Raw genomic sequence first — 26,087 nt, 5'->3', positions numbered from 1 at the left:
ACAATCGCAGTAGTTCTCCCTTTACTACCCTAGCCGATAGAGCGGAACGTAAGGTAGCAAGCACAGGAGCCGGGCAACCCAACCATTGACCCAAGACATGATTCGGAGCTGATACATATAAGGCCAAACTCGAAATGCCGAAGTATGCTATAAAGCTGTTCGGACTTTGTTGGCAACTCATTTGTTCCTGTACCGAGCCCCTAGCAGGTTATGCCGAGGTATGTTTGTGAAACAGCTATAGGGGCCAAATTCCTTTACGAAAAAGAAACGAATGATTAATGCGGATTATGCTTACTAGGACCTGAGTGATATGCCAATGGTTACTTTATTGGTAGAAAGACCACAACCCCAGCTATTTGACATGCCCAGGGTCGAAGGTGGAGGAAAAAGGCATATTATAGGCTCGAAATAAAGAGTGCGGTCTACAAAAAGTTATTTTGGTCCTCCTGTCGGACGTCCGCGCCGCCTATCCTCGGCGAGGGCAATCCTTGACGGAATTAGCCCCTTAGGTGAGTGTACGGATCCGAACTCCGATAGAGTCAGTTAGATGTTTGTCCTTTGCGTCACCAGTTTTTAAGAGATAATGAGGGAAGAAAGAGTAATGTAGATAAAAATGTTACGGGAATGCAATGCAGGCTTGTCCGTATTGTTCTTTCGCCGATGCCCATGGTATCTTAAGTGCGTAGTGATGTATGCGCGATACAAATTTCACGGGTATAGGAGGTGGGCGGCGGAAGCCGAACTGCTATTTCCGCTCCGGGATTGGTTGATCCTCACGGGGAAATTGCTTCTGACCCCCGATATTTGGTTGGTGAATCTCTTCGTCGTCCCTATCGCCTGGCGGCCTCCTCCCCTTGTGTTCGGCGTTGAGCTTGCCGGCCTGCTTGAAGACCCAACAGCTTCTGTTGGTATGATTAGCTGGTTTATCGGGGTGGCCATGAATCTGGCAGGGTCGGTCCAATATCCTGTCTAGGTTGGATGGTCCGTCTCTATTCGCCTTGAATGGCTTTTTCCGTTGACCGGGTTTGGGATTGCTGAATCCGGCGTTGACCACTGTGTCGCGTGATCTTTCATTATCATTGCGACTGTTGTGTTTGCTTCGTCGTGGCTTGCCATTGCCGTCTCGGATTTGGGAAGTGCCCGACTCGCTGGCACTGTTGCTTCTACGAGCGATCCAGCTATCTTCTCCCGCGCAAAAGCGGGTCATTAGAGCGGTAAGGGCTGTCATGGATTTACGTCTTTCTTGACCGAGGTGGCGTGCAAGCCATTCATCCCGGACGCTATGTTTGAAGGCCGCAAGGGCTTCTGCATCCGGACAGTCGACGATTTGGTTCTTTTTAACTAAGAACCTAGTCCAGAGCTTCCTGGCTGACTCTCCGGGCTGCTGGACAATGTGACTTAAGTCATCGGCATCCGGTGGCCAGACATATGTTCCTTGGAAGTTGTCACGAAAGGCGTCTTCCAAATCTTCCCAGCTGCCAATAGAATTTTCCGGCAGACTGTTTAACCAATACCGAGCTGGTCCTTTGAGTTTTAGTGGTAGGTATTTGATGGCATGAAGGTCATCTCCGCGGGCCATGTGGATATGGAGGAGGAAGTCCTCTATCCATACCGTGGGATCCGTTGTTTCGTCGTATGATTCGATATTCATGGGTTTGAACCCGTCTGGTAATTCATGCTCCATTACTTCGTCTAAGAAGCAAAGAGGGTGTGTGGCGCCTCTATATTGGGCCACACTGCGATGTACCTCCGATGGAGTCCATTTGCGGTTTTCGGCCCGAGCGTGGCTAGATTTGTCACGTCCGAATAGGTAGCCGTCGTCGCGTGTCGAGGCACGTCCTCGCGATCCGTAGATCGATCTTGTGTGTCCTGCTCTACTGTCCAAGTCCTGTCGAAGGTCGCATGTACAACCCCGAGCTGTTTTATTCTTGCCTTTACGGCGAGGTGGGGCGGTCCGAGTTGTGGTCGGCCTGCCGCATTGTGCGATGATGGTACGGGCTCCAGCGCCTCGTCATCGAACTGAGGTAGCAATCTACGCTTCGGGTAACTTTTTGCTGGGCCACTAAGGCCGTATTCTTCGGCGGCCAGGACTTCGGTCCATCTATCATTGAGCAGATCTTGGTCCACTTGAAGCTGCAACTGCTTCTTTTTCAGGCTCCTTGCAGTGGCTATTAGCCGGCGTTTGAAGCGCTCCTGCTCAAGAGGTTCCTCAGGCACGATGAAATCCTTGTTGCCGAGGCTCTCCTCTTCATCGGAGAGCGGAAGATAATTACTGTCCTCCGAGTCTCCGTGTATGGCCTGTTCATCAGGGCTAACTTGCCCATTTTCCCGTTCCTCCTGTTCGGAGGTTACCTTGACGGGGTGTTCATAGTTTTCGGCATCGTCTAGAGTTTTATTTTTTCCGGTGCTTGTATTGAAGTCTTTGGAACGACGTGACTTAGAGCGGCGTCAAGGAAGCTGGCGCTTCGGCTGTCTCTCAGGAGGTTTATCCTCAACTGGATCCTCTTTGTCATCGTTGTTAGTTTTTCCAGGCATGTCCACCATGTATACGTCGTAGGAAGAAGTGGTCGTCCGTCGTCCAGTGAATGGCGGGTTTTGGCCTTGCTCCTTGTCGGAATCGTCGTCTGTATTGGCGATGTCTTCGGAGCCGTAGTCAAGCATGTCGGTTAAGTCCTCGACAGTGGCTATGAAGTGGGTGGCAGGTGGGAAGCAAAATTCCCGATCATCAGCCTCTAGTTTGAACCGTACATAGTTCGGCTGTGAGTCCCCCACAAGGACATATTCTTTAATGAGTTTAGCACATCGCCAAAGGATGAATGTTGGAAGATGTCTGCGGTGCTGAACTCAAAGATCGATAAGCGGTCAAGTTCGGCGTCCGCGGATGCACGTGGCTCAGAATTTATGACCAGAAACGAGTCCGGAGTTCCGGTGACAAAGGCGTCGTGTGGCTTTAGGTCTATGTTCGGCACCAACGCCGTGGAATCTGTGGCCTCCATGCTGGGTTTGAGCTTCCCATCCTCAGACGGCACGATCTGCTCCGGATCTAAGGCCAGAGCGGTTACGGGAGCGATCTCCTGAGTGTGATCCGACGACAGATTTAGATCGTGTGCATCGTGTGACAGGGAGCGCCGCTCCGGTTTCGAATCCGGTGAAGATCAATTCTCCACGGACGTCCGCAACGTAGTTCACGCTTCCAAATCTGACCTGATGGCAAGGGGCGTAGCTATCGATCTGTTCCAGATGGCCAAGCGAGTTGGCCCGCAGTGCGAAGCCGCCGAATACGAAGATCTGTCTGGGGAGAAAGGTTTCTCCTTGGACAGCGTCATTGTAGACGATTGAAGGGGCCACCAAAACCTTTTGGGGACGGCACAGTGGAACTCTCAATGAAAGCACCAATGTCGGTGTCAAAACCGGCGGATCTCGGGTAGGGGGTCCCGAACTGTGCCTCTAAGGTCGATGGTAATAGGAGACGGGGGACACGATGTTTACCCAGGTTCGGGCCCTCTCTATGGAGGTAATACCCTACTTCCTGCTTGATTGATCTTGATGAATATGAGTATTACAAGAGTTGATCTACCACGAGATCGAGATGGCTAAACCCTAAAAGCCTAGCCTGTATGACTATGGTAATGAGTATATCCCCTTTCCGGACTAAGTCCTCCGGTTTATATAGACACCGGGGGGATCTAGGGTTACACAAGGTCGGTTACAAAGAAAGGAATCTACATATTCGGTCGCCAAGCTTGCCTTCCATGCCAAGGAGAGTCCTATCCGGACACGGGTGCAGTCTTCGGTCTTCGTATCTTCACAGCCCATCAGTCCGGCCCATGGCTAACAGGCCGGACGCCCGAGGACCCCTTAGTCCAGGACTCCCTCAGCGGCCCCTCTTTCCCTCTCCCTCTCCCTCTCCTTCCTTCTTCCCCCTTCCACAAGTGGAATCCTACTAGGACTCGGAGTCCTAGTAGGACACCTCTCCTTGGGGCGCGCCTCTAGGGGCTAGCCAGACTCCTCCCTCCCTCCTTTATATACGGGGGAGGGGGCACCCCATAGACACACAAGTTGATCTTTAGCCGTGTGCGGTGCCCCCTCCACAGTTTTACACCTCGGTCATATTGTCGTAGTGCTTAGGCGAAGCCCTGCGCCGGTAACTTCATCATCAACGTCACCATGTCGTCGTGCTGACGAAACTCTCCCTCCGCCTCAGCTGGATCAAGAGTTCGAGGGACGTCACCGAGCTGAACGTGTGCAGATCACGGAGGTGCCGTGCGTTCCGAACTTGGATCGGTCGGATCGCGAAGAAGTTCGACTACATCAACCGCGTTACTAAACGCTTCCGCTTTCTATCTACGAGGGTACGTGGACACACTCTCCATGCTCGTTGCTATGATTCTCCTAGATAGAACTTGCGTGATCGTAGGAATTTTTTTGAAATACTAAATAACCCAACAGTGGCATCCGAGCCAGGTCTATGCGTAGATGTTATATGCATGAGTAGAACACAAACAGTTGTGGGCGATAATATACTGCTTACCAGCATGTCATACTTTGATTCGGCGGTATTGTTGGATGAAGTAGCCTAGACCGACATTACATGACCGCGTTCATAAGACTGGTTCTACCGCCGTGCTTCACTCACAGGTGGCTAGTGGGTGTCTGTTTCTCCAACTTTAGTTGAATCGAGTGTGACTACGCCCGGTCCTTGTTGAAGGTTAAAACAACACATTTGACGAAAAATCGTTGTGGTTTTGATACGTAGGTAAGAACGGTTCTTGCTAGGCCCGTAGCAGCCACGTAAAACTTGCAACAACAAAGTAGAGGACGTCTAACTTGTTTTTGCAGGGCTTGTTGTGATGTGATACGGTCAAGACGTGATGATATATAAATTGTTGTATGAGATGATCATGTTTTGTAACAGTTATCGGCAACTGGCAGGAGCCATATGGTTGTCACTTTATTGTATGAAATGCAATCGCCATGTAATTTCTTTATTTTATCACTAAGCGGTAGCGATAGTCATAGTAACAATAGTTGGCGAGACGACAATGATGCTTCGATGGAGATCAAGGTGTCAAGCCGGTGATGATGGTGATCATGACGGTGATTTGGAGATGGAGATCACAGGCACAAGATGATGATGGCCATATCATATCACTTATATTGATTGCATGTGATGTTTATCCTTTATGCATCTTGTTTTGCCTAGTACGACGTTACCATTATAAGATGATCTCTCACTAAATTTCAAGGTACAAGTGTTCTCCCTGAGTATGCACCATTGCTATAGTTCATTGAGCCGAGACACCACATGATGATCGGGTGTGATAAGCTCTACGTTCACATACAATGAGTGCAAGCCAGTTTTGCACACGCAGAATACTCGGGTTAAACTTCACGAGCCTAGCATATGCAGATATGGCCTCGGAACACTGAGACCGAAAGGTCGAGTGTGAATCATATAGTAGATATGATCAACATAGTGATGTTCACCATTGAAAACTACTCCATCTCACGTGATGATCGGACATTGTTTAGTTGATATGGATCACGTGATCACTTAGATGATTAGAGGGATTTCTATCTAAGTGGGAGTTCTTAAGTAATATGATTAATTGAACTTTAATTTATCATGAACTTAGTACCTGATAGTATTTTGCATGTCTATGTTCTTGTAGATAAATGGCCCGTGCTACTGTTCCTTCAATTTTAATGCGTTCCTAGAGAAAGCTAAGTTGAAAGATGATGGTAGCAACTACACGGACTGGGTCTGTAACTTGAGGATTGTCCTCATTGCTGCACAGAAGAATTACGTCCTGGAAGCACCGCTAGGTGCAAGACCCGCTGCAGGAGCAACACCAGACGTTGTGAACGCCTAACAGAGCAAAGCTGATGACTACTCGATAGTTCAGTGTGCCATGCTTCCGGCTTAGAACCGGGACTTCAACGACGTTTTGAACGTCATGGAGCATATGAGATGTTGCAGGAGTTGAAGTTAATATTTCAAGGAAATGCCTGGATTGAGAGATATGAAGTCTTCAATAAGTTCTACAGCTGCAAAATGGACGGGAGTAGTTCTGTCAGTGAACATATACTCAGAATGTCTCGGTACCACAATCACTTGACTCAACTGGGAGTTAATCTTCCGGTTGATAGTGTCATTGACAGAGTTATTCAATCACTGCCACCAATCTACAAAAGCTTCGTGATGAACTATAATATGCAAGGGATGGATAAGACAATTCCCGAGCTCTTCGCGATGCTAAAGGCTGCGGAGGTAGAAATCAAGAAGGAGCATCAAGTGTTGTTGGTTAACAAGACCACTAGTTTCAAGAAGAAGGGCAAAGGGAATAAGGGGAACTTCAAGAAGAACGGCAAGCAAGTTGCTTGATACGTCTCCAACGTATCTATAATTTTTTATTGTTCCATGCTATATTATATTCTGTTTTGGATGTTTAATGGGCTTTATTATACACTTTTATATTATTTTTGGGACTAACCTATTAACCGGAGGCCCAACCCAAATTGCTGTTTTTTGCCTATTTCAGTGTTTCGCAGAAAAAGAATATCAAACGGAGTCCAAACAGAATGAAACCTTCGGGAACGTGATTTTTGGAACAAACGTGATCCAGAGGACTTGGAGTCCATGTAAAGTAATCAACGAGGAGAGCACGAGGCAGGGGGCGCGCCTACCCCCCCCTCCAGGCGCGCCCTCCACCCTCATGGGGCCCATGTTGCTCCACCAACGTACTACTTCCTCCTATATATATCTCCGTACCCCCAAACCATCAGGGGCATCCACAAAAACCTAATTCCACCGCTGCAACCTTCTGTACCCATGAGATCCCATCTTCGGGCCTTTTCCGGCGTCCTGCCGGAGGGGGCATTGATCACGGAGGGCTTCTACATCAACACCATAGCCTCTCCGATGATGTGTGAGTAGTTTACCTCAGACCTTCGGGTCCATAGTTATTAGCTAGATGGCTTCTTCTCTCTCTTTGGATCTCAATACAAAGTTTTCCTCGATCTTCTTGGAGATCTATTCGATGTAATCTTCTTTTGCGGTGTGTTTGTCGAGACCAATGAATTGTGGGTTTATGATCAAGTTTATCTATGAACAATATTTGAATCTTCTCTGAATTCTTTTATGTATGATTGGTTATCTTTGCAAGTCTCTTTGAATTATCAGTTTGGTTTGGCCTACTAGATTGATCTTTCTTGCAATGGGAGAAGTGCTTAGCTTTGGGTTCAATCTTGCAGTGTCCTTTCCCAGTAACAGCAGGGGCAGCAAGGCACGTATTGTATTGTTGCCATCGAGGATAACAAGATGGGGTTTATATCATATTGCATGAGTTTATCCCTCTACATCATGTCATCTTGCTTAAAGCGTTACTCTGTTCTTATGAACTTAATACTCTGGATGCATGCTAGATAGCGGTCGATGTGTGGAGTAATAGTAGTAGATGCAGGCAGGAGTCGGTCTACTTGTCACGGACGTGATGCCTATATACATGATCATACCTAGATATTCTCATAACTATGCTCAATTCTATCAATTGCTCGACAGTAATTCGTTCACCCACCGTAATACTTATGCTCTTGAGAGAAGCCACTAGTGAAACCTATGGCCCCCGGGTCTATTCTCCATCATATTAATCTTCCAACACTTAGCTATTTCTATTGCCTTTTATTTTACTTTGCATCTTTATTTCTCTTTATCATGAAAATACCAAAAATATTATCTTATCATATCTATCAGATCTCACTCTTGTAAGTGGCCATGAAGGTATTGACAACCCCTTTATTGCGTTGGTTGCGAGGTTCTTATTTGTTTGTGTAGGTGCGCAGGACATGAGCGTGGTCTCCTACTGGATTGATACCTTGGTTCTCAAAAACTGAGGGAAATACTTACGCTACTTTACTGCATCACCCTTTCCTCTTCAAGGGAAAACCAACGCAGTGCTCAAGAGGTAGCAAGAAGGATTTCTGGCGCCGTTGCCGGGGAGATTCACGCCAAGTCAAGTCAAGACATACCAAGTACCCATCACAAACTCTTATCCCTCGCATTACATTATTTGCCATTTGCCTCTCATTTTCCTCTCCCCCACTTCACCCTTGTCGTTTTATTCGCCCTCTCTTTTCCGTTCGCCTCTGTTTCACTCGCTTCTTGTTTGCTCGTGTGTTGGATTGCTTGCTCGTCACGATGGCTCAAGATAATACTAAATTGTGTGACTTTACCAATACCAACAACAATGATTTTCTTAGCACTCTGATTGCTCCTCTTACCGATGCCGAATCTTGTGAAATTAATGCTGCTTTGTTGAATCTTGTCATGAAAGATCAATTCACCGGCCTTCCTAGTGAAGATGCCACTGCCCATCTAAATAGCTTCGTTGATTTGTGTGATATGCAAAAGAAGAAAGATGTGGACAATGATATTGTTAAATTGAAGCTATTTCCTTTTTCGCTTAGAGATCGTGCTAAAGTTTGGTTTTCGTCTTTGCCTAAAAATAGTATTGATTCATGGAATAAGTGCAAAGATGCTTTTATCTCTAAGTATTTTCCTCCCGCTAAAATCATCTCTCTTAGAAACGATATCATGAACATGTTGCACAAGCTTGGGAGAGGATGAAATTAATGATACGTAATTGCCCTACACATGGTTGGAATTTATGGATGATCATACAAAAATTTTATGCCGGATTGAATTTTGCTTCTAGAAATCTTTTAGATTCGGCCGCGGGAGGCACTTTTATGGAAATCACTTTAGGAGAAGCTACTAAACTCCTAGATAATATTATGGTTAATTATTCTCAATGGCATACTGAAAGATCTACTAATAAAAAAGTGCATGCGATAGAAGAAATTAATGTTTTGAGTGGAAAGATGGATGAACTTATGAAATTATTTGCTACTAAAAGTGTTGGTAGGAATTTTGTTGGTAGGAATAATTTTGGTAACAATGCGTATAGAGGAAACTTTAATCCTAGGCCGTTCCCTAGTAATTCCTCTAATAATTATGGTAATTCCTACAACAATTCTTATCAAAATTTTAATAAGATGCCCTATGAATTTGAGACTAGTGTTAAGGAGTTTATGAATTCGCAAAAGAATTTCAATGCTTTGCTTGAAGAAAATTGCTTAAAGTTGATGAATTGTCTAGGAACGTTGATAGAATTTGTCTTGATGTTGATTCTTTGAAACTTAGATCTATTCCACCTAAGCATGATATCAATGAGTCTCTCAAAGCTATGAGAATTTCCATTGATGAGTGCAAAGAAAGAACCGCTAGGATGTGCGGTAAGAAAGATTGCTTTGTGAAAGCGTGTTCTTTCAATTTTTGTGAGAATAAAGATGAAGATCTAAAAGTTATTGATGTGTCCCCTATTAAACCTTTGTTTTGCAATATGAATCTTGATAATGATGGGACTGAATATGAGCCACCCTTACCTAGAAGGCGTTCCAAAAATTCGGAGTTTTTAGATCTTGATGCTAAAATTTGTAAAAGTGGGATTGAAGAAGTCAAAACTTTAGATACCAATGAACCCACTATTTTGGATGTCAAGGAATTTAATTATGAAAATTACTCTTTGATAGATTGTATTTCCTTGTTGCAATCCGTGCTAAATTCTCCTCATGCTTATAGTCAAAATAAAGCTTTTACTAAACATATCATTGATGCTTTAATGCAATCTTATGAAGAAAAACTTGAGTTGGAAGTTTCTATCCCTGGAAAACTTTATGATGAATGGGAACCTACTATTAAAATTAAAATTAAAGATCATGAATGCTATGCTTTGTGTGATTTGGGTGCTAGTGTTTCCACGATTCCAAAAACTTTGTGTGATTTGTTAGGTTTCCGTGAATTTGATGATTGCTCTTTAAACTTACACCTTGCGGATTCCACTATCAAGAAACCTATGGGAAGAATTAATGATGTTATTTTGTTGCAAATAGGAACTATGTTCCCGTATATTTTATTGTTCTTGATATAGATTGCAATCCTTCATGTCCTATTATTCTTGGTAGACCTTTCCTTAGATCGATTGGTGCAATTATTGATATGAAGGAAGGGAATAATAGATTCCAATTTCCGTTAAGGAAAGGCATGGAACACTTCCCTAGAAAGAAAATAAAATTACCTTATGAATCTATTATGAGAGCCACTTATGGATTGCCTACCAAAGATGGCAATACCTAGATCTATCCTTGTTTTTATGCCTAGCTAGGGGCGTTAAACGATAGCGCTCGTTGGGAGGCAACCCAATTTTATCTTTTAGTTTTTTGCTTTTTGCTTCTGTTTAGGAATAAATCTTTGATCTAGCCTCTGGTTGGATTTCTTTTATGTTTTGATTAGTGTTTGTGCCAAGTTAAACCTATAGGAACTTCTTGGATGATAGTTATTTGATCTTCCTGAAAGTTCCAGAAACTTTCTGTTCACGAAAACAATTGTTAAAAATTACCAGAACGTGATATGATATTGATTCCAATTGCAGAAGATCAATAAACAAATTCTCTAGGTCTTCCTATTTTTGCAGAATTTTTAGAGTTCCAGAAGTTTGCGTTAGTTACAGTTTACTACAGACTGTTCTGTTTTTGACAGATTCTGTTTTTGTGTGTTGTTTGCTTATTTTGATGAATCTATGGCTAGTAAAAGAGTTTATAAACCATAGAGAAGTTGGAATAAAGTAGGTTTAACACCAATATAAATAAATAATGAGTTCATTACAGTACCTTGAAGTGGTGTTTTGTTTTCTTTCGCTAACGGAGCTCACGAGATTTTCTGTTAAGTTTTGTGTTGTGAAGTTTTCAAGTTTTGGGTAAAAGATTTGATGGATTACGGAACAAGGAGTGGAAAGAGCCTAATCTTGGGGATGCCCATGGAACCCCAAGATAATCTAAGGACACCTAAAAGCCAAAGCTTGGGGATGCCCCGGAAGGCATCCCCTCTTTCGTCTTCGTCCATCGGTAACTTAATTTACTTGGAGCTATATTTTTATTCACCACATGATATGTGTTTTGCTTGGAGCGTCTTGTATGATTTGAGTCTTTGCTTTTTAGTTTAACACAATCATCCTTGCTGTACACACCTTTTTAGAGAGACACACATGATTCGGAATTTGTTAGAATACTCTATGTGCTTCACTTATATATTTTGAGCTATATAGTTTCGCTCTAGTGCTTCACTTATATCTTTTAGGGCACGGTGGTGGATTTGTTTTGTAGAAACTATTTTTCTCTCATGCTTCACTTATATTATTTTGAGAGTCCTACAAAACAGCATGGTAATTTGCTTTAATTATGATAGGCATCCAAGATTAGTAAAAAAATCTTATGAGTGTGTTGAATACTATGAGAAGTTTGATGCTTGATAATTGTTTTGAGATATGAAGACGGTAATATTAGAGTCATGCTAGTTGAGTAGTTGTGAATTTGAGAAATACTTGTGTTAAAGTTTGTGATTCCTGTAGCATGCACGTATGGTGAACCGTTATGTGATGAAGTCGGAGCATGGTTTATTTATTGATTGTCTTCCTTATGAGTGGCGGTCGGGGACGGGCGATGGTCTTTTCCTACCAATCTATCCCCCTAGGAGCATGCGCGTAATACTTTGCTTTGATAACTTGTAGATTTTTTCAACAAGTATATGAGTTCTTTATGACTAATGTCGAGTCCATGGATTATACGCACTCTCATCCTTCCACAATTGCTAGCCTCTCTAATACCGCGCACTTTTCGCCGGTATCATACACCCACCATATACCTTCCTCAAAACAGCCACCATACCTACCTATCATGGCATTTCCATAGCCATTCCGAGATATATTGCCATGCAACTTACCACCGTTCCGTTTACTATGACACGCTACATCATTGTCATATTGCTTTGCATGATCATGTAGTTCACATCGTATTTGTGGCAAAGCCACCGTTCATAATTCTTTCATACATGTCACTCTTGATTCATTACATATCCTGGTACACCGCCGGAGGCATCCACATAGAGTCATACTTTGTTCTAAGTTTTGAGTTGTAAAGAAAATAAAAGTGTGATGATCATCATTATTAGAGCATTGACCCAAGTGAGGAAAGGATGATGGAGACTATGATTCCCCCATAAGTCGGGATGAGACTCCGGACTAAAAAAAAGAGAAAGGCCATAAAAAAGGAAGAGAAAAGGCCAAAGAAAAAATTAAGAGAAAAAGAGAGAAGGGACAATGCTACTATCCTTTTACCACACTTGTGCTTCAAAGTACACTACAAAAAAAATACACTTCCGTGATGATACGTGTTTGTCACAGTAGGTCGCGTTTTTTGTCATGCATGTACATCCATGACAAATTTATGACAGAATCAAGATAGTCATACCTGTGCTGTCGTAGAAGTGTTCCATGACATTACCAAAATTATCATCACGGAAGTGTCCACTTCCATGACGATAAATCGCGCGTCACAGAAGTGCTTTCGTCAAGGGTGACCGACACGTGGCATCCACCGTAACGGAACGCCGTTAAGCTATCGGGTCGGGTTTTGGATCCAATAACCCGTTAACAGCCCCGACCAATGGGGATTTTCCACGTGTAAAATCATCATTGGCTGGAGGAGACACGTGTCAGGTCCGCGTTGGCACAGGTGTCACTCATCCAATGGGCGAGACGCGCCTATGATATGTTGACACGTGGACCGGCCCATCAAGTTTAAATGGGCCGGCCCAACTGAAGGCCCACAAGATTTTGCGGACCATAATGGGCTGGCCCAGCTAATGGCCCATGAGATTTTGCGGACCATAATGGGCTGGCCCAGCTAAAGGCCCACAAGATTTTGTGGGCCATAATGGGTCGGCCCAGGTAAAGGCCCACAAGATTTTTATGTGCCATAATGGGTCGGCCCACAAGATTCTTGCCGATCATAATGGTACGGCCCAGCTAAAGGCCCATGAGATTTCACCGACATTAATGGGCCGGCCCAGCTGTAGGCCCACAAGATTTTGAGGACCCTAGTAGGCCGGCCCATTAACTGGCTGCCATGTTTTGGGCCAAATGCCGGCCCATATTTGATCCGGTCCATTAATGGCCTGCCACACTCCGGGCCTGATAGTGGCCCATATGAGATCCGGCCCGTTAAAAGCCTACCACGTTCTGGGCCAAATTACAGCCCAGATCAGGTCCGGCCCTTTAAGAGGCTTTGGGCTCAATTATGGCCCATATCAGATTCGGCCCGTCAATTGGACACTATGCTTTTCGGCCCACTTGCTAAAGGCCCACTTAGTAATTCGGCCTGATATTAGTTTTGGCCTGTTAAGGGCCCGTTTAACATTTCGGCCCTATATTAATTTCGGCCTGTTAAAAGCTCGTCATATAGTTGGGCCTAACTAGGGGCCGGTTTGCATCCGGCCTGCTCGCAGCCGATATCTGATTGGGCCAAACAAGGACCGAGACAATTTTGGCCTGTTAAAAGCCCGTGATTTGATTCGCACAATCATGGGCCGGGGTTCATTTCGGGCTGCTGCCGGCCCGTGAGCTGTTCGGCACGTTTCAGGCCCAACCTACATCGTGATTGCATGACGGCCCGATTATGTACCGTAATTTTATGGTTTGGCCGGTTTACTGCGAAGACAAGATATATATACAGTAAAATAACTGCAGCATCGTGAATAAGAAAAAACCTAGACTATACAATAAAAAATTACGGCATATTACATCCACTGGGCATCAAAGTTCGCCACTATGATAATAAAGCACAAGCAGACAGCAGATTGCATACACTGGGCATCAAAGATCGCCACCAGTGCAAATAAACAAGCCGACAAAATAATATACAAAACCGACATCACTTCAATAGAGTTCAAGAAAGGTTAGCCCTGCTGGGGAGCTGCAGCGCAAGCAGCTGAGCAAGATGACGAGACTGCGCTTGTTCAACATTTATATCTTCCTCACTCTGAAAGATAAACAAGCAGACAGATGACAGGTTTTGCACATAAAAGTATCAGTGCTGGCAATTCATCACATTTCTTACTGACGAATAAAGTGACACAGTTTAAAATTGCATTAACACAATATGGTATTGTTCAGGTCAAGACATGGCAGGAAATGACATTGTGAAGGAGTTGGCAGCTTCACGACACCACTGGATTACAGATCAAGAACTCATAAGTATCAATGGTTAGTGTGCTGTCAATTTATACCATTTCAGATTGGCAAATAAAGAGACGGTTTAAATAATAGTAGAATGATATGACATTGTTCATAGTTAAGACATTGCAGAATATGACATTGTGCTGTAGTGGGTAGGTTCACCACACGACTGGATTACGGATGAAGAACAAAAGCATACATGCAGTGCAAAAGAAGATCACTTGCTCTGTATAGTTTAATTTACATGGTATGAAGAAGGAACTTGGTTGTACAACTGAAAACTTAAATTGAGAAAGGACAAACTTTTGTTTATGAACTACATAATAAACTTTAAACAAGCAATTTGATGCAAACACCAAAAATAAACAGCTGTTGCAGTCATGCCTAACCGAATATATACAACAAAGTTTGAAGGCTTGAGATGGACAAACTTACATTATTAGTGAAGACAGGCTCTATAAAGGCCTTGTCCATGCTGATGGGGGGGCAATTCAAGAAGTTTACCACATAATCTTCTTCAAAAGCATTGCCTTTATTCTACATTTTGTTAAGAGTAAATATAGATGTGATAATATACAAAAAAATGGAGAATATTTAAGATAAGATGAAGAGTGATGCTACATAACCAAGTATCTATAAATGTAAGTGCAGCGATACAGGCAAAAGGTACAGCCAAGAGCAATGCACAGCTAAACTTCTTCAGTACCAACCTTATGGTAAGAGTAAATATAGATCTGATGTGTAGAAAATGGAGGGCAAAGGAAAATAAGCTGCAGAGTGATGGTACATGAACAACTACCTGTCATTATAAGTACACTGATAAAGGACAGCATGTACTTACAAGAACAATGCAGAGCTAAAAAAACATTGGCATTGGATATATTCTACACTAATGTAACCATTCATACAGATCAGATAATTTGGAGCGAACAATTGATAAGCAAGCTATCATGCATACTGCTGTCACATAATGAACCAGGTATGTATGCAAGTAGAGTGATACAGGACAACAGGTACTAACAAGAGCAAAGCAGCGGGCAGCATATTTGCGATATCCTGTCGTTCTTGTCAAACCGGAATTCTTCTTCGAACAGATTTCCTGCAAAAAAGATCCGTAAGGCACATGCGGAAAAGTAGAAGTTCAAATTGTCATGTGATTTCATAGACAGTACCTCATCCTGGGAACGAGACCAGTGCATAACAAGGTTTTTCCATTCAATGTCTTCTAAATTTAGCATAGGAGACTTCACCGGAAATTCGTTTATAGACTTGCCATCAAAGTGTGATTTCCTCAGGTAACACCGATACTGCTGCAATGCTTCCTTGAAAAGCACAAGCAAGCTTTGCTCGTCATGACTATCCAGATTGACCCTCGCCTAGTTACAACAATGTAATGTAAATCATTGATGTGTTCAATCAGCAGAAAACAGGAAAATAATAACCATGAATAATAGCACTTACACGTAAGTTGGACAGGAAGATGTGAAAATGGTGTTTGTCTTCACAATAATCTTCCCATGATGGGAATATATGCACGTAGTCCCTAACAACATTGAAAGCATTGTCTTTTAAACTGGGAATAAATGGAATGGGGTTCCAATCTGCAGGAATTGGCCGTCTCTGCAGTTGGGATAGGTCTTCGGCCGGTGGACTTGCTGTACCTTTTGCTGGAGTGGGATTTTTTTGTGGTACAGCTGGTGCTATGGCAAATGAAATCGGTATACCTTTTGCTGGAGTGCAGGTCCTGTGTGGTGGGGCTAGTGGTGTGGCCAGTGAAGTATGGGTACAGTCTGCTGGAGTCGGTCCTACGTTTTGTGTCACTGGTTGTACAGCCAATATAAGCGGGGTGTTGTCTGATTTCTCCGGCACCACCACGTTTTTCAAGGACTTTGCTGGTGCTCCTTCAGGTTCGGCAATCACCCTATTCCTTTTTGATGTCTGATGCACAAGAACAGCATTTGAGTGGAAAAACATGGTATGATGATAGATGGAATATGTATTGATAATGGATGGGCATGGCATCTCGACATATATGATGAGTAAACTAAGCAGATGTCGGTGCAACAAAGTAGAAGAAATGCAAGACAACATATGCAAGATACCCGCAATCAATAAAACATTGCCAAATTAGAACAGGCACCTTAATGGGTGAACAGGACAGGCCATCTGTCTTTGACTCCTTGAGGTTAGAATAGTCATTAGGATCATATTCTGAACAATAATCAATAGGTGGGGAGCGTATGAGTTTCATTGCATCCAGAATGGCACTCAATGCCTTGGTGCCAATTTTGTAAGTCATTGGGGTGTTTAGCTTCAAGAGTGGACTGCTGCTAGTGCGACACAAAGCAGCTACACAGATCATAGTGTAGATATAACGGGAAAACCTTAAGCATCAGAGTAAAACCAGCAAAGTGGAACTTGCTGGAATATATGTGCTAGTATTGCCGGTACGGCTAGAAAGGCTTCAGATACCAGCTCTCTTCAAGTGAAGGTGCGGTACTATTAATATCAGTGTAACTCTCAAAGGCGACACAGCTCCCCACATTTCCTTGCTATTCTTATAGGATTCAAGTGGGCAGGCCACTACAAATCCTATTCCTATGTTTACAAGATCCTACGAATCAAAGAGGCTCAAAGTGTCCATCACAACTGACCGTATAGACCTCTACACTGCAAATGTCCCTGCTCATCTTCAGTACAAGGAACATATTGTACTACTATCATACTCCCTCTGTTCCAAAATGTAAGTCTTGGTAGAGATTTCCACTATGGATCACATACAGATGTATCCAGATACATTTTAGAGTGTAGATTCACTCATTTTGCTCCATATGTAGTCCATGGTGGAATCTATACAAAGACTTATATTTAGGAACGGAGAGAGTACATATTAAAGAAGAACGGAAGAGGAACATGGTAAAGAAGAGGAAGCAGATTTTGGATAATAAAATGTTGGTTGCGCAGTGCCCACACATGATGAACCAGAGCGCATTAAGAATGCAACTCCCAGCTGTCTCTCAACCATTTCAGGCGGTTGGATGAAGATCCTACGTCACCTAACCCTTCTTCTTCCTCGTCTCTGATTCGTCCCATACAGAACACCGCACGGGCCGCCGGCCGGACCACCGGCCCCCACCGCCTGTGTTCCTCCGCCACCCCCACCCCCCACCCCCGCCCCAACCCCCACCCGCGTCGAGTTTTCTTCGTTCGGCGAGGCCCCACAACCACCCGAGCCCCTTCGATCGCACCGGCGAACTCCGGCGAGCTCTGAAAAATCGACTGACTCAATTTTGAAATTTAGTCTACTATGATTTAACTAGTGTGGAATATAAAAGGGGAAAACCATAAGCATTGGTTGAGCGTGCCATGGCGGATCTGAAGGTGCAAATCGGACAAAGGCAACTTCGCAACCAAGACAAGAAATCAGAGTAAAGCAGTGGCGATCTATTTTCTTGCTACGATAAATAAGTTGAGCAGATACGAAAGAGTACCGCCTCTGGTGCGGCGCCGTGTACGCATCTGCTGAGAATTTGACGGTGCTGTGGTAGCGATGGCTGTTGGCGGCGTGGAAGCAGATCTAGGAGGGTAGACGGTGGCGGCGGGGCGCGGTGGACGAGACGGTCGTAGGAGCGGCGCCGGCAAGGTGGACGACGGCGGGGATGAAGCGAGAGGACGGGATGCAAGGATCCCGGTCCGAAGCCGTGGATTAGAGAGGTCGATCTCTTGTAATGGACGGCGGCGTCGGGGTATCAGCTCCGGCATGGTGGAGGACGGCGGTGGATGGGGTGGCGGACGGTGGCGGACGGAGGAGGGTGGGGTGGAGAGGGTGTTTTGGCGCCCACGGAGTACGAATGGGAAAAGGGAGGTAGAGAGGAAGGGGGGAACCATGTATTCAGGGCGCGCTTGTCTCAAATGCAAGGAAATTTACAAACTTAGCCCCCGTTTCAAATTTCTACTACATCACAGCAACATTAGTCGGTTGGGGATAGGACGGTAATCTCGCATACACCGAATATTTGCCGACGAGAGTTTGTTTTTGGCGCCCGCCGTGTATGAATATGAATCGAGGAGGGAGTCGATTTCGGCCGAGGACACACTGTGTTTTGGCGGCCACCGTGTATGAATCCGGGTGAGAGGCGGTTACGTCACGTTTGGGTGAAATTACAAACCTACCCCTATCAAAACCTATAGAAATCCAGCAGATAGGCTTTGCGTGGCAGGGATAGGCAGTAGTGATTTCCATCTCGTAGATTTTGGTTTCGGGCGGTTACTGCGACTTTCCCCGCTTCGTTCAAATTTTGCAGAGTGCACGTTTACTGTGCCAACTCAATTCGAATCCCGTTTGTATTCTATTTTTTCGGGCGGGATCCATTTTCAATTGGAATTACATTCTATATACATCATTTTCTAATATATACTTTCAAAAGCACAACAAAGAATTCTGCTCCTTTATATGTATAATATGATTTACAAATACAACAATCTCGAAATCTTAAGGTTGAATTCAAAAAAATTTAACCAAATTATGTTATACTAAAATGTATGGATCAGTAATATCTACATATTAAATAACATAGATGTGCGTGAATTCATATGAGTATGCATGTTTGATAGATCAATTTTGGTTCGAGTATGGATTACATGTATCATCATCTCGAATTCAAATATTTGAATCCCTTTTTTGTTCACTCCTTTCACGCCCATCTCTCTCGCATGCATGCTCCTTCAGGTAGCTATCACTCTCTTTTCTCCAGCTCACCCGCACGCTCGCTTCATGTTTCTCCTATTCTCGCAAACATGGTCTCTCGACGTCTCCCTTGAGAAGTGTCACACTCTCCCTATCATTATACATTACACGGTTTTCATTATCTCTCACGTCTCTACTGTTCTCTGGTATCACTCGGTACCTAAGCTTTCTTTTTCACCGCCACACACACAGTCTCCACTCGTCTTTCACTTTGTCTTTCTCTCTATGGGATTCTCTCACACACCCTATATGTCTCTACATATGACTCATACCACTAAAATTACTCTCTCTCTCCCTCTCCTGTAGACACAACATTTGTTGTGGTCTCCTTTTCGTCTCCATCCCAGACTGACATTATTCATTTGTTTATCGATCAGACAACCCTGACTACAGTCTCCTCTCTCTGTCTCTCACAGACACACACACACAACTCCTGCTTCCACTCCCCTTCCCAACTACCATCTCTCTCTCTCACACACAAAACTCTCACTTTCGCACCCCGACTCGTATTTCTCTCACAAACATTTATCGACTAGCTAGCCTCTAGATAGGTTTATACACCCGCACACTCGTGCTTCCACCATCGCATACATGTCTCTCTCCCGCTCCTTGTATCTATGTAGATTTTTCTTCCCTTCTTGAGACACGCCCTCTCGATCGTGCACACACACACACTATCGCCTCATTTTAAGCTGATACCTATCGCACACACACTCCTTGTGTCTTTGTCACACATGCACTCCGTCCTCCTCCACTCTCCCTCTCTCTCACACACACATGGGCTTTTTGCAACAACTAGCAAGATGCCCATGCGTTGCACGGAACATCAAGATGCATTTGTATGAGTAGTTTATCTTGTGGGGGAAAAGGATGAACGAGGGAAGGCCTTATTTGCAAATGTGGAGAGGGGTGTGGGTATCTTTTTGCAAAATTGCCATAGTTTCCTTCCTATCCGTCAGATATAGATCGGACGGCCTATATTGCAGGATGGCAGGCACACGATCATCACCTACAATGCTTTTTATAAGAGTAGGGATAAAAATAGAGTTGGTGATGATGGTGGGCCTGCCATCCTGCAATGTAGGTCGTCCGATTTATATCTGACGGACAGGAAGGAAAATATGGCAATTTACCCGCACTCTTCACCACATTTGCAGATAAGGCCTTCCCTCGTTCATCCTTTTCTCCCACAAGATCTTGATGTTCCGTGCAACACACGGGCATCTTGCTAGTAAGAGTAGAAATTAGACATATACCACTTCTCGAATCTTGAAACCAACAACATTCCTCCCTTATCTCATCAAAACCGCCAAAGGAATATATTTTGAGTGAAACATAACATATTTTTAGTGATATACGTATTTCAAAACTAGACTTTTTTTCTATCAAATCGGTGAATATGTATTAATCTACTTTGATCGTGTGGCAATGCATTGGCACATTGCTAGTAGTTATTATAATTTTTTGGACACCAGACAAACGGTGGAGTACATATACGAAGAGAAGAGGCGCACGCACGCAGTCGGCCTCTCGCTGTCTCGCACACATGAGTGTTACGTAAAGGCGACGTTAACAAATAAACCCTAAAACCCTAGGTGCACGATTGCTGCATCTGCGGGTACCGGGTACGTGGTGGAGCACCTTTGTAGGAATAGTCAGCTCGCGTGATAATTTGATCCGTAGGAGTTGATGGTCGGGACCACAGGTGAACGACTTGGAGCGCGGTGGCTCGCCAGTTGCCACAGATCGAGTAGCCATGTTTAAAATATCGTTTTTTTAGCTAGGTTAAGAGTTCCGATTTTCAATGGCGCGTTATAAGTAGTAAGTAGTTTTTAGAACGATTGGTATGGAGCGAAAATGGAATTCATAGTACTACGTACCTCCTTGGCGTATGGTTGTATGGTTTTTTTGTGATGGCGGTTGTATGGGTTTATGTTGCGAGATGTTGAACCTGGTAGTTCTAGGGAAAATACTCTGGTTTAGATTTAGATGCTGGTTTTCAGTAATGAAAATCGGAAGGGGAAACCCTTCTTTGATTAAAAAAACTACTACCTCCATTCTGGTTTACTAGTCCCCATCGTACTTTGGGTCAAAGTTTGTCCACGAATTTTACTTGTAAAATGTGAATGGAAAACGAGATTTTGTTATACCCAAACAAAAAAGGACTGGAGGGAGTGATTGCTCTGACACGGACGCGAACTCGCATAGCGCAGGCATTGAACTGGCGCGTCGGCCAAGAGGGCTGCACTCGCTGCAGGCCCGGCTGAGCACGCCTCCTCGCCGCGTGCAACCAGCTTAAGACTGCCCCGCCTGCCTTCATTGAATCCGCGCGTGTGCCGGCAACACGTCCTTCCGCGAGCCGGCAGGCATTTTAGAACCAAAAAATGACTAAAATATAATTAATTTACGCATGGTCTTGACTTGTTGTGCTCGCACTGGTAGCAGGAACTAGTAGAGGATTTTCTTTATTTATAACTCTCCTCACATTTTTTTGGCTTTGAAGTGAATCATGGTTGTGGACATTATGTATGAATGTATAGATATCTGTGAACATGAGTTTGATGTGGAAGTTGAACTTGGAATGTCGGGCTTGCGCGTGAACTATACCATGTCCAATGCTTCGTCTGTTATTGTTTGGAAAGTAATGGTTGTTATTACATGACCCGAAAAAAACATTTTGTGCCACATCAGTAGATGCACGGACATCACAACAGGCATGCTGACTAGATAAACATTTGAACCTAGCTATTATGAAGGAAATTTTGTATTGATAACAGTTTTAGATAGCAGGAGACGCCTAGCCTGCTCTGCCTCTGCTAGCTTATTTCTGGCTTCTTCCATCTCTTCTTTGGCTTGGGTGAAGAGAGCATCTGATTGCTCTTTTCGCTTCTTCAGGAACTCAGCTACATTCTCAAGGGTTGCTGCACGCTTTCTTTCAGCCTTTACTAATGCCACGAGGACACGAACAGCTGACGACTCCACCTGGCTTGTGTGTAATCCAGCATCATCTGGGAATTTGCACCTTGTGTCTAATCCAGCATCATTAGGGAACTGGCACCTTGTGTGTAATCCAGCCTCATTTTGAAAACATGATCTCGAGGTTGACCATACTTCCCTCCTCGCAGGAACTGCATCCTGACATGAAGTTACTTCTTTTTTAGATCAATACTCAGAGCAACCTAGATCCATTTAGTATAAGCAAGATAAACAGAACTCAAAGAAGTGAATTCAAAAGGAAAAAAATAAATAAAAACAGACTACAAGGTGAGAACACCCACTTCCTACATCAAGCTAAAAACGAAGGCATAGGACGATTAAGACTCTTCTTATTACACATCGAAGAACACCACGCTTAAGAGAAACAGAAACTACAACATATACACATCGAAGAACACGAGGCTACACGAAAGTAATTGAAAGGGTGTTACTTACCAAAGCTCATTTTACAGGTTCGGTGCAGCTCCTCTTTAACTTGCAACGCTCCTTGAAGATGTCCCGAATATCCCGTGTTTGGTCTTCATTGCTCCTCTGCATGTTCGCACTCATGGTTTTAAAATCTCAACATGGCAAGAAAAATATACTACTAGTAATACTCACGCATCTTGTGGGCAACATTAAAGCGCTCGTCTGCCATGTTAGAGCATCTCCAACAGAATCGCAACGCGCGACGCTTTAAAAAGCATTTACAGTGCTGAGATCGAGAAGTAGATACTAGAGAGTAGAGGATAGTTCTCAGCATAGATAGATAAAAAAGATAATTCAACTACTCCTCGTCGTCCGACTCCTCCTCGGTGATGTCCTCCTCCGACGTCTGACTGTAGGCGTGAAGATACCGATCGTCATCGGATTCCCAGGGCGACGCTGCTCCTAGCCTCATGTTGAATTGAGCGTCCGCTTTTCGCCTACGCTTGTCCTCGCGATAGGAGGCTCGCTCCGCCCTCCTCTTATCCCTCTCCGCCCTCCTTTGCGCGTAGAACTCGCGCTCTTTGATGATGTCCTGCGGGAAGTGTTGGCGCCACAGCGCCATGGCTTCCTCGTCCATCTCGGCGATGCCGAGACGGTGCTCCCGCCTCCAGTTGTCGCAACGATCCTCGTCGGTGCTAAGCCGCGGCAGAGGCGCGAGCTCCTGCGCCCGCTTCCGCGTCGGCACGTTGGGGAAGTTCAATGTTCCATGAGGCCACCGGAGGCGCCACACCGCCGCGTCGTACACGCGGGCGGCCTCGTTGGCGGTGTCAAAATTGCCGAGGCCGAGGCACATCCCGCGGAACCGGATCTCGGCAGAGAAGCCGCCGGAGGGGCGCGCGCGGACATCGCGGTATCCCCAAGTTTCCCGGCGACGCGGCGGCATGGTGGCGCGGCGGCGGTGAGGCGAAAAAGAGTGGGGAGAGAGCGGTGGCAAGGCACAGAGCGGGGAGAGAGCGGTGGTAAGGCACAGAGCGGTGGGAGGGCGTTGGATTTTATAAAGCGCGCCGGACGCCGCGCGCCAAAACTAGCGCACACCCGGCCGCTTTTTCCCGCGCGCGCGCGATCCTTTCCCGACGTCTCTGCTATCTCTACTCTCTTCTCTACTGTTATATTTGTTGTATATTTAATATTTAATATTTATCTCTACTTCCTTTACTGTCTACTTTTTTTTCTCTATACTTTTTTTCTTGCAATATAGGCCGTCCGATTTATATCTGACAGATAGGAAGGAAACAAATGGGAATTTTGCAAAAAGATACCCATACCCCTCTCCAGATTTGCAAATAAGGCCTTCCCTCGTTCATCCTTTTCTCCCACAAGATAAACTACTCATACAAATGCATCTTGATGCGTGCAATGCATGGGCATCTTGCTAGTTCTAAAAACCTTTCCATCATTTGCCACACTACTGGTTGCAGATGAAAAACCTACCCAAGCACAGCGCGATACAGGAGCGACGCACAATTACAAGCTGATATTCTGTTGGACAATGGAGGCTATAACCAATTACTTTTACGGGGAGAATAGCACCCAGGAAATTTGAAGGGTAGGTATGAACAAAATTGGAACTGCACATGTACTGCTAAGTGATTCAATACACACATTACCAATCGAGGAGGAGAACGATGGTCGCGGCGGCCTCTATGAGTCATGGTCGGCAACGGGAGTCAGTTCATTGTCCACGACGGTGGTACTTCTGCGCTTGGCGTCGGCTTCCGGGAAGCAGATCCGAGACCGTGGAAGACGATGCTGGGGAAGAGGCTCCGTGTACGACGACGACGGTGGACCGGCTCCAGTGCGGTGTACGAGGTCGTCGATGAGGCAGATGCGCTGCGGTGGACGAGTGCACCGATGTAAAGGGGAGGAGCACGAAGGCTGCGGTGCCGTGGAGAAGTCTATTTTGCGGTGGGGATAGAAAATGGGGAGTATTCAGGTGTACTACTCTGGGTGCCGGGGTGGGGTTGGCTGGGTAGGGTGAACCTGAAGTTACGAAAACAACCCCCTACCAAGCGTCATCCGTAGGCCTGTTCTGAAGGCTATGATGGTAACTTCCCACTGCTCGAATCAGGGTCGCGGGAGATTTTCCCGCCGACCTCAAAATTTTGTGACACTGGACTCCCCGTGTGGCGTGTTGAGTGATTCCGCTAAGCAACTAGCGAGTAGTAGTAGTAAACTCTGCATATTAGGTTTGACCGAAGTCAAACTTCCTAAAGTTTGACCAAGTTTATAGAAAAATATAAACATTTACCATAACAAATATGTATGATGTGAAAGTACATTCAATAATGGATCTAATGGTATTTATTTGTTATTGTATATGTTAATATTTTTTGTTATAAGCTTTCTGAGAGTTAACAAAACTTGACTTTGACCAATGCTAATACGCGGACTTAAATAAAAACGGAGGGAGTACACATTTGTTTTCTTAGTTTGTAGTGAACTAATCATTTGTTGAAATTGTGAAATAAATATATTAGGCTATTGACTTCGAATGTAATGGTCCATACAATTCAATAGTTACAATCATTGTTGAATCCCAAGATGTATACAAGGTCTATAGTACTTCACAACATGCTCAAACTCACATACACACACACACACAAAGTAAACTAGAAGACCGTTCTCTCATGTATACACAACGTATCGGCATCTGCCTATGTCTCACTCATGCATGATCATTTGCACACTCACACCACTCTATGTCTGTATCACACGCACACCGTCTCCACATTGCCCTTCCGCCACAACACACATATGGACACATACACACGTTCTCTCTCACTCACACACACAAAATCAGTATTTAAAAAAACTAGGGCGCACCTAAAACGTCCAAATCCAAATAAACACGAACTGGAGCTAAATTCAAATATATGGAAATATTGCAGCGTCAAGAACTTTCACAGGAAAAAAAGTTGAGTAATATTCGAGGATTGTTTTCACACACACAAAAAGGTTCGGTGGATGTCCTTCGAACGCGACACGGTGACGCACCGTTCGATCGACCGCGCGGCCGCGGTTCACGCGCTTGCACATGATTCCATATCGTGGCTGTGGTACTAACTAATAAAAGCGCTGCCTAAGTCTGTACTAGTACGGTTTTCTTTTAAGTTTGACCAACCTTATATATAAAACTAAAGTAAGCTCCCACACGCGCACTCATCAATATGCCGCCGCCATTGCGCATGCCGGCGCCCGCCTGCTCCGGCTAACAATTTCTCGCCCATCACCGCCGTGTCGCCGCCATCCCTGTGCCATGAAGCCGAAGGCTCGCCCGCTCACGTCGTCTGCAGTCACTCCTCGCGATGCCGCCGCGCTGCCAAGCGCGTGAGCAGCTGGTGGAGCCGCGTCTATGCACGCAGCGTACGGAGAGGAGGACGAGCGCGTGCTCCAGCACGCCGGCGAGGAGGAACTAGCGTGTCATTGTCGTCTCCGCCCGCGCGGAGGAGGCGCGCATGGTGGCTGTCGCAGCGGAAGCCGGTCGCGCGCGCGTCGAGCCCGCAAACCGGGTGCGGACGCGGAATCTACCTTCGAGACCTTGAATGCCACGTGGATCCTGCAATCTGAAGGAGCAATTTGGGTCAGTCGACTCATGTGAGCCATTTGATGCAACATGGATGGCTAGAAGGGCTTCTTCCACCTCTTCTGCCGTCTTCTTCCTTCGCTCCGTCGAACTTCTTTCACAAATCGACTGACCCAAATTATACTACTAGTACGAACGTATTAAGTATAGTAGGAACACGAAG

This window comes from Aegilops tauschii, chromosome 2, assembly GCF_002575655.3.
Source record: "Aegilops tauschii subsp. strangulata cultivar AL8/78 chromosome 2, Aet v6.0, whole genome shotgun sequence".
NCBI classification, from domain to species: domain Eukaryota; kingdom Viridiplantae; phylum Streptophyta; class Magnoliopsida; order Poales; family Poaceae; genus Aegilops; species Aegilops tauschii.
Note: the sequence above shows the minus strand (reverse complement) of the source record.